Source organism: Notothenia coriiceps, unplaced genomic scaffold (genome assembly GCF_000735185.1).
Source record: "Notothenia coriiceps isolate Sejong01 unplaced genomic scaffold, NC01 NC01_scaffold00037244, whole genome shotgun sequence".
Taxonomy (NCBI): domain Eukaryota; kingdom Metazoa; phylum Chordata; class Actinopteri; order Perciformes; family Nototheniidae; genus Notothenia; species Notothenia coriiceps.
In genome coordinates, this window is record NW_011369945.1 from 3,893,627 (window position 1) to 3,903,451 (window position 9,825).

The following is a 9,825-nucleotide window of genomic DNA, read 5'->3' on the forward strand; positions in this document are numbered from 1 at the left end:
TGTGTGTGTGTGTGTGTGTGTGTGTGTGAGAAAGAACAGTTTTTTTTTTTTTCCCCCCCTCCCGCAAACCATCCTTTCTTGAACTTTAATGCTATACAATTGGTATTTTTTTTTTTTACTATATTTAACCGGATGAAGGATTTTAGTCACGGACGTCGTGTGTGGGAAACTCCCTCTGGAGGGAACACATGCAGACCATTTACACACTACAGGAAAGGAGAAAAATATAGAATAGCCTATGCTCACTTTGACACGTCTGATGCACAAACATTCGATATGGAGAATCTGAGCAAGAAACCTTCTGATGTAAAACTTGATATTTCCAAACTTTTCAGAAGAAAAAGTTGAAGTGTTTTCTCCACCTGAGCAATCTTAAGGACATCTACACAAAATATGTTCGTAACTGCAAATCATTCTGCTGCTTCTCTGGAGGAGAGAAGGGGATGCAAGCACTTTTCATAATTGCACGGCCGGCGTCTTCCAGCTCTGTAACTTTGCTCAGCAGGGAATCAATCTGTCTTCTGCATAAAGCTATCGCATATGTGTGGTATGAAATCAGTTGTCATGCACAGCACCTCTCAGACTGAGCCTTTGATTTGAAATAGCTTTCTCCACTGCCTGTGGTACTGTGAGTCAGACTAGGTAACGTTTTTAACAGCTAGATTCAACATTTGTGTTGTAGGAAAAACCTGCTAAAAGGGGTTGAGTAATATATATTTGTCAATTCTCAAGAGGAACCCCTTCTGGGAAAACATGTTCGCTCTGTGGTCAGTTGGGCTTTCTCCAACATACTTATCAGGTTCTATCCTTGAGATGTGATGGCTCCCGCTGTGGCCTCACGACAGTGTAATCCTTTTCTGTAATTCTGGCGGCCTTTTCATTGAAATGGCGTTTCCTGTCTCTTAATAAGCTTTCTCCCCTGACCACTGAAAGGGAATGAGATTTCTGAATGAAGAAAAGGTTACACACTGTACGGTAGGTGGCCTCCTTCATTTCTCTAAGAGGAATTCAAATTTGAACATAGGAAGTGACATTTGATCCATGCACCATATATAGACAAACGGCTATACAGTAGATGGTACATGTTGTACATGCAAGTAAGGTGCTGATGGTTCGATTGGCAAGAAGTTTCTGAAAACTAAAATGTAGAAAGAACACAGTAATAAGATAAATAAACAATTGGACAGATGTTGACAACCAGCTTAATATGCAACTGAAAAAAAGGTGACGATGTACAAATATAGTGTAATACTCAAAATCGTATTTAAAAAAAAAACAAACAAACGGAATATTGTATGTTGAGTTTAGTATTGTGATGTAGCATTGCAGTGATAACGTATTTGTTTAGGCCAACACCAAAGTAAGCATCTCAAGGTCTACCTCAATGGGATTTTTATCATTGGATTTTGCAATATTGTGGAAAATACTCCACTTTAATAATAGTTGAAGCATAAATGCAATTTATTAAACAGCTAATGCTAGGCTATGAACAAAGTAAATGAAGGTCACAACACCACTGCTAAGTCAAAGGCAGTTCATGTTTACCGTGATGACATTAATAGTCTCATTTGGTCACTTGTGGTCTACCGCTGTTTTTGAGAAGTGCAGTATTTAACGGCAAATGTTATGGCGTAGAACAAAACGTGTACATTTCAGGCATCTAACCAAAAACACCTTTTTAGAAACCCATTGACAGAAAGTGCTAAAATGCTCACTCATTCCCTTGCCACGCTTTTCTGGTACTGTCAGCCTCTGGTGATTCCTAACCCCATCCTTTAACAGCATTATACATGAGATAATAATCTGTGTTAAGGATTGGTTTTACATACTGTGTGTAATGTTTGCCAGACTATAAAAGCTGTCAAGTCGAAACGTATAAAATATTTTCCACAGGGGTCTCTCTTCTGCTTCTCTGCATATCCGCAGCTTTTCCCAGTGCTCTGTTTCCAAATGAAGGATTTGTGTGCGATGGGTGCAGTGGAAACAGAAGAAATACAGCCAGAGTTTAAGCTTTCAGTGCATCTTTTCCAGTATCTCCTCTCCTTCCCACACTGATTTCCTGGTGCTACAAATCTGCTAAAGGACTCAGACAAGAACGCTGGAAACCCTCCTCTACAATCAGCCAACTCTTAAATCTTTCTCAGCACGATATTGTTTTCAGCTGCCGGATTGCTTTCCCTGCTGCAGTTCAGCGAGTCTGGCTCCAGCTCTCAAAGCTCACCACTGTTTCTCATTGTCAGCCTGTGGAAGTGCATCGGAACAAGCTACATGTTCCTGCATATTAGTCCTGGTGTTTGGCTTTGACAGTTATTTCTATGGAGGTAGTTTGTGACATTTTCCAATGTCGTGTCACATCATGTCATGTTTAGTTTACTGTAAATACAAGCTGTGGACTGGAAACAAATCTTCCCTCTAGTCTTGTAGTGGAAGTGGGTGGCTGAAGCTTTAACATAACAAGTTGTGTCAACACAGTCTGCAAACACTGCGATGAATCAACTGACTGTCACTTATATTTAGATATAAAGATTATATTCAGACATATTTTTGTAAAGGAAGATCTGTAATTTAGGCATGCTGTAATTGCGTATTTCTAAAAACGAAATGTTGGCCCTTTTGGCCGATGTTTTGTTATTTATTTTGTCAAATTTGAAAGAGGTTAACCCTTCAAGAGGACATTCATGCTCACAGGAGGCGTGTGGCGCAGTGGGTTGTGCGTAGGTGTTCGGATCAGGGGGTCACAGGTAGGGCTGCTCGATTATGGCAAAAATCATAATCTCGATTATTTGTGTCAATAATTTTAATTGCCATTTATTAAATGCGATTATTCATTGACTTTGAAAACATCCATTTATTGGAGAAACATTTTTTTAACAGTTGATTACCCTGAACTCTAAGTATAATTCAACTGAACAACCAAAAAAAAAAAATTAATAATAATAAGAAAATAATCGTTTTAGTTTGATAACGTTATTTTCGTAATCGCGATTAAAATATGATTAATCGAACAGCCCTATCACATGTTCAAACCCCACTGCAGTCAGCATGTCGTTGTGTCCCTGAGACACTTCACCCCTAATTGCTCCTGTGGGGATTGCCCACAGTATGTAATGGCGCATTTACACTGCAGGCCTTGCTCGGTTTGGTTAGGCCTTATTAGGCCCGGCTCACTTTAATGCTGCGCTCACATTACAGTTTAGGAAATGGGGTGGTATCTATAGTAACGCAGTGTAGGCGGAGCCGTGACGTCATCTTCAATGAGCTCCCCAGAAAAACAACACAGCCGTTAGCTGTTAGCCCTCAGAGCTCACAGCTCTTCATATCCGTTCAGAAACTAGACAAAAGTTAAACAAGTACAAACCACATACTGTCTGTGTCATGGCGAATACAGTCGCTGGTTTATTTATGTCTGTAGGCCGTTGTTGTGAGTGTGGACGGTCGGAGCATTTACAACGTAAGCTTAGCCAAGCTTCATTTAGAAAACACGCATTTTAAAAGGTGTTCCGCCTGCCGTCTGTCTGCAGACTGGTCAAAGCATTAATTCATGGTTTTTACTAACCGGTATCAGTATGTTGTTACTTCGGCATCATTTTGAAACGTGTATTACAATTAAATCACGGTCAAATATGTTCATCTTGTTGTAGTTGCAAGCGATTCTCTCTCTAGTTTAGCAGACTCAGCCTGGTTGTTGGCCTCGATAGAACCACGATTTAGTCGGGCCAGAAAAAAGGTGAAAAAGTAGCCCCGGGCCGGAACTAGGCCAAGTGGAAGCGCAACCAAAAACAGGCCCCGCACGGCTCGGCACGCTTAAAGCGAGCTCCGCGCTGTAGTGTGAATGCGCCATAAGTCACTTTGGATAAAAGCGTCTAACAAGTAATGTAATAATTTTCAGGTTCATATTTGTATTTTGCGCCTGTACTGTGACATTTGTACATGCTTTGCATAATAGGGCATATTTAATGAAATGATATGCTTGAAAGTTTAAATATATCCCAGCAACCCAATCAAAACAAAATCGCATTTACAACAAATTAAGTTTTATTAAGACTTTTGGGGCTCCGAGGGCCACCATCTGATTAATTGCTTCAACTCTGTTGGGGCTAAAGACTAATCAGAAACAGAGAAACAAGCGTACATTTTTATTTCAAGGGATTTGTGAGCAGACTTTGTTTGGACAAAGCAAACAATTTCATGACGTCCTCTTGGGCTTTAGGAAAAGCTAGTATGTGATTTAACTATTTTCAAGATGTATCAGGACAAGCATTTGCAGAATAATGTATTTAATAAAATGCTAGCTGCAACTCGTTCTTGTTGTTGTGTCTAACTTGTGCTAAGTTCTCTATAGATTTCAAAGTCATGTCTCTGGATGTGCAAGGACAGTGAAAGGCATACCAAATTAAAGTGACGTTTGTATTGAGAGTTATGATGGATGTTTTACCTGTTTACCTGCCTCGGGATGTCAGGTGTAGCTGTCAGCTCCTTTTATTCAATCCCCTGAACGTTACATGATGTCGGCATGTGACAGCTTCTTCTCTTTAGTACAGAGCGCTCCGGCTTTTGAACTCGTCGTAAATAAACACAGCAGTTTGGTCCGTCGTGTGGCCATGTCTTCTGTTTGTGTTGGAGCGCTGCCATTCCTCAAAGCATCCCAGTTTAGCCCGGGTTACTCAGTCTGCTTCACTACGAGAGCACAGAACTGTTGTTTTTTTTTACATGATGGTTTCATTGTGACGAAAAGAGAGCTGAGCCAGAAGGCAAAGCTCTCTGTCTACCGCGCCATTTTCCTTCCTACCCTCACCTATGGTCATGAAGGATGGGTCATGACCGAAAGAACGAGATCGCGGATACAAGCGGCCGAGATGGGTTTTCTCCGCAGGGTGGCTGGCGTCTCCCTTAGGGATAAGGTGAGAAGTTCGGTCATCCGGGAGGGACTCGGAGTTGAACCGCTCCTCCTTTGTGTCGAAAGGAGCCAGTTGAGGTGGTTCGGGCACCTAGTTAGGATGCCACCTAGTTAGGATGCCACCTGGGCGCCTTCCTAGGGGGGTGTTCCAGGCACGTCCAGCTGGGAAGAGACCAAGGGGTAGACCTAGGACCAGGTGGAGGGATTATATCTCTTCTCTGGCCTGGGAGCGCCTTGGGACCCCCCAGTCAGAGCTGGTTGATGAGGGGAAAGGAACGTTTGGGGCTCTCTGCTGGAACTGATACCTCCGAGACCCGACCACGGATAAGCGGGAGAAGATGGATGGATGGATGACGGTTTCAATTCGAAGTATAATAATTGTTTATCGAGATTTTCTTAGGCTGTTGATGGAATTTTTTTATTTATTTAAAAAGGCAGAAGTCTGACTCTTTGAATGGATAATTTCAATATTTAAGTGCATTCATACAGCCCATTTCAACAGTGCTTCACCAAAAAACGTTATCGTTTTAAACACATTGAGATAAAAAGCAAAATAAATACCTTTTTAAAAAAAAATGACATTTAAAAACACAATCCAAAATACGAAGAATCAAAGTGACAGTGCAATGTAAATTATACACAGTTATTTGATTTAATAGAATATATGAAATACAAGTAAGCATTGAGTTGTTATGCGTCTGTGACCTTCACACCTGCTAGCTTTGCCATATAAATAAATTATACTACTTGTGTCCAGAGCACATATCTCTATTTATCGTGTTGTGTTTGTCTCTGGAATAACCCTGTAAATCAATCAATAATGCTGTCTAGGGTAGAGCGCGCATGTCTGCTGAACATATAATGAATCTCAGTCCTATTGATTTTGACGCAGGCTTAAAAAAATGCTTCACAAATTAGGTCAACATAACATTGAGTGCACTGGATTTTCCTGACTTCAGTGATCATGTTGTGTACAAAACAAGATCTGTCGCTTTGTCATGTTTAATTCAAAAGTGACAGTGGGGAACTCACTTGGCATCAAAACCAGAACAAAAGTGACAAACATTATCAAAAAACTATATATATATACACACACAGTCAATGCCGTCCAGACTTTAGTGTTTGTTGGTTTTTCTACTTCCACCTCCCGCCAGCAGGCCATTGATTTAGGAAATCATCCAAAATGTGTCGAACGGAACTCCGCCTCTGACCCGTGAAATCATTACTGATTACATTTCCAATTATACGCTGGAACATTAACACCCTTTTTAACATCCGTTCAGTTTTAAGTCATAGATTTTTTTTTTTTAATTGCAATCTGCCCTGGGGAGATTTGAGCTGTCTTTTTTCATTTGTGAACCCCATCAAATCCCATATAACTTTATACTGGAGATGTGCCGAACAAGAAATCATTCGTTCAGTCTCTCCTGTTTTATTGGGAATGCTTTCAAAAACATCCTTGTCTTGTCATAATGTCTCTCGCTTTAAGTAGACAGGTGTATATCAGTATGTAGAGTCTCTACTTTAAAGAGTCCTCTCCTGCTGATGTTCAGGTGTATATCAGTATGTAGTGTCTCTACTTTAAAGAGTCCTCTCCTGCTGGTGTTCAGGTGTATATTAGTATGTAGTGTCTCTACTTTAAAGAGTCCTCTCCTGCTGATGTTCAGGTGTATATCAGTATGTAGTGTCTCTACTTTAAAGAGTCCTCTCCTGCTGATGTTCAGGTGTATATCAGTATGTAGTGTCTCTACTTTAAAGAGTCCTCTCCTGCTGATGTTCAGGTGTATATCAGTATGTAGTGTCTCTACTTTAAAGAGTCCTCTCCTGCTGATGTTCAGGTGTATATCAGTATGTAGTGTCTCTACATGCCTTGCTTTACTTTAAAGAACGTAGTAATGACTACTAGCGAAGACACGTTGCTGAGATGTCCAGGTAATTCTAACGTTGGTCTGTTCCGGGCACGTTATTGAACTTTTACGTAATAAATTCACTATTATTATTTACTGGTATTTTGTATATATCAGATTTAAGTTAAAATAGATATATTTCATATTGATACGGAATTGTAGTACAACGTCCAACTCGACTTCGGAAAATAGTGTTTCCTCGACGTAACGCAGACGCGATAGAGGGGCGAGACGAGTTCGTTAATTTGGGAAGAATTGCAACATGAACGGACATTCACCGAGGGCGGACGAGTCACCTCACCGCGGCTAGCGGGAGAGTGCGTCATATGAAGAGGAGAGTCGTCGCGAGAGCAAAGATGCGTCGTGCGCCCGGAACACTAGCGACCAGCGACGGCGGAGCCCTAGAGGAGCCAGCGAACCACGGCGGTGTGCGCGCCGAGGAGCAACTTCCGGAGGAAGACTCAACCCAGGAGAGGCGGCCCCCTGGGACCCTTTTATTTTCTTTTTGTGTTACCGTCGCAGTACACGGTCCCAGTCGTCCGACTACCGCCCTGAGCCTTCGGACTATAGTAAAGGCAGGAAAGTTATGAAGATAGTCTTCTACAGTACGTTGTACGATTCTATAAGCGCGGAAGGTCGCATGTACTAAAAAGACCCTCTGTTGGTTAAGATAGATAGAATACTTTGGTGAAATTTCAAATCAGGGGAAAAGTGGAATTAGAGTTAGGCTAGCTCACACGTTACTTCAAGTGTACAATATAAGCAGGAGCGTTGTCTAGTAGGGCGGGAGCCTCAAGGTAATGGTGGTGGGTGTTTTGTGTTTTATTCGGTGTTTCGTCTACACAGTGATGTGTTCTGTGTGCGTCTTGTTGGTAGAAAGTGAAGAGAAAGACCACAGCGTCCTAATCTTCTTGCGTCACTCTTATGACTTGATAATCATGTATTATATTAATATTTATGAACAAAAATCTTTTAAGGAGACGAGTTCTTTTTGGAAACACGAGTACTAGGACACCTCGCACACTGTAGTGGCCTTGTGGTGTGTGTGTGTGTGGTGTGTGTGTGTGTGTGGGGTGTGGTGTGTGTGTGGTGTGTGTGTGTGTTGTGTGTGTCGTGGTGTGTGTGTGTGTGTGTGTGTGTGTGGTGTGTGTGTGTGTGTGTGTGTGGTAGGGTTTGTGTGGTGTGTGTCCTTCAAGGAGAGTATCGGACTCAAGAAAGTAACGTCAAGTCTCTCTACTCTCTAAAGACCCCGTTGTACTTCTCTCTAATGAGAAACTAGAAATCTAAATTAACAGGGCAGTCTGACCTTAGAGGAGTGATAGATGTTCGGAAAAAGAGCAAGGGAACGTCACTGCTGGGCGAATTTGAGCTATAGAGCGGAGAGCGAGAGAAGATTGGACTCCTTATGAGTGCGTCGGAGGCGTTTGAGTGCTCACTCGCGCGTTCCGTGAAGAGCGAGCGAGTTGCGGGGAAAGTTCAGCTGTTGAGGCCACAAAGAAGTTAACCGAAAATAGAGCGTTGCGTATTGCGAGAGCGCGAGCGCGCAGCGCGAGGCCCGGCCGCGGACGAGAGGCGAAAGCGTGAAGCGACGCGAAGCGAGGAAGGGGGCTCGGAATGCCACCTGGACCCCACGCTCGAGCCGCGCAGCGCGCGCACCCGCCGGGTCCGCTCGCGCGTGAGCTTGTGTGCGGTCGTCGCTTGTACTTGCGTCGTCATCGTTCACTTGGTGTCGCGTCCCGTCGATTCGCTCCGTCTCCGGCCTTCGACGTCGAATTTATCTCGTCGTTTTTCCCTTTGGAGTTCGATTTGGAGACATAACAAACTAAAAAGATGGATATCCATGTATAGTGGAGAAGTAGTTTGGTTTACAAAAGATAAAAACAAATAAAAAACATTGGGTAAAAGTCGGAATAAAAAGGAAACTGTCTCTTCTGCGGTACTTGTCAGCATGGAAGAAATTTAACGAAGAGCGCGAGCGGTAAGAGAGAAGCGGAGTATGACTTTTGTATGAGAGTTCCAGAACATGAGGGGATGCTGAGTTTGTGCTAGCACAAAAATGAGAGGAAAGTGCGAGAGAGAGAGAAGAGGTCACGCGCGCGAAAGCGAGAATGGACGTCGAGCGAGAATGTAGATGATGTTTGCACACAGAGAAGAGAAGAAAAGAAAAATTTTCTGAGCGAGAGAAAGTGAGCGAAAGAGCGAGGCGCGAGCGCGGGAACTGGAGAGACGCGAGCCGCGAGAGAAGGCGCGGACGAAGGTACAAACACTCTTACCACTCTCTTACAAATTGGTTAGATGAGAGAGCAACAAACAAATGAAGACGGACAAGGGGTTTGAGGAGAAGGGTGCGAGGAGCCCGAGTGCATCGAAGACGTGAAGAAAGCGAGGTGGACGTACTAAAAGCAGGACTAGTTGTAGGGCGGCGGAAATTTTTCAAATTGATGAAAAAAAAACAACGACTCACACGGAAAGTAGACGGCGGACACAGAGACTAATGCCGACTCGTCATTTGCTACGGAAGTACGCAAGCGAATAGAACGTCGAAGTTCGAGCGAAACGAAGGCTGAGAGCGAGCGGCGAAAGAGAAGTGCAACCTACTTGAAAATGAAACTTTCCCAAAGTCACGTCCAGAAGCGAGAGGGTCTAGCGGTAGGGTTGGTTTGTCGTCCACCCGCGACCTCCAGGAGTGCTTAAGGTAGAAGGGTCGTGTTGTCCTGTGTTCAATCTGAGGATCGTTGTTCTGTTTGTACCTTAGAAGTTTGACTTCTCATTTATATCTCGAAGCAACAATAACAAGAGAAATAAATGAGAGGACCGTATCACTGGTAGGATACTTTGTGAACCCGAAGGATGACCCAAGTCCCCACGCCCCCTTTGTTTAGGATGGATTCGCTATATGGTTAGGGTTGTCTCGACCGGCTCGAATTTGGTTAGGTCTCTCACCCGAGACCAAAAGTCTGTCGTCCCTACTTTTTTCTCCAGACGACAGTCGGTGTCCGGCATACGCTTTTGTATGTTCTC